Genomic DNA, 470 nt, shown 5'->3' on the forward strand with positions numbered 1-470 from the left:
GGGGGGGGGGGGGGGGGGGGGGGGGGGGGGGGGGGGGGGGGTTTGGGGGGGACTGGGAGGGACTGGGAGGACACTGAGAAGTCACTGGGAGGGTCACTGGTGTTACTGTGAGTTATTGGGAGGTCACTGGTGTTACTGGGAGGTCACTGGTCTCACTGGGAGGGTCACTGGGGGTACTGGGGTGGGAGGTCACTGGGATGTCACTGGGAGGGTCACTGGGATGTCACTGGGAGGTCACTGGGAGGTCACTGGGAGGTCACTGGTCTCACTGGTCTCACTGGGAGTTACTGGGAGGTCACTGGGATGTCACTGGGAGGGTCACTGGTGTTACTGGGAGGGTCACTGGAGGTCACTGAGGTCACTGGGAGGTCACTGGTCTCACTGGTCTCACTGGGAGTTACTGGGAGGTCACTGGTCTCACTGGGAGTTACTGGGAGGGTTACTGGGGGTTACTGGGAGGTCCCTGGGGG

This window comes from Geospiza fortis, unplaced genomic scaffold, assembly GCF_000277835.1.
Source record: "Geospiza fortis unplaced genomic scaffold, GeoFor_1.0 scaffold1775, whole genome shotgun sequence".
NCBI lineage: Eukaryota > Metazoa > Chordata > Aves > Passeriformes > Thraupidae > Geospiza > Geospiza fortis.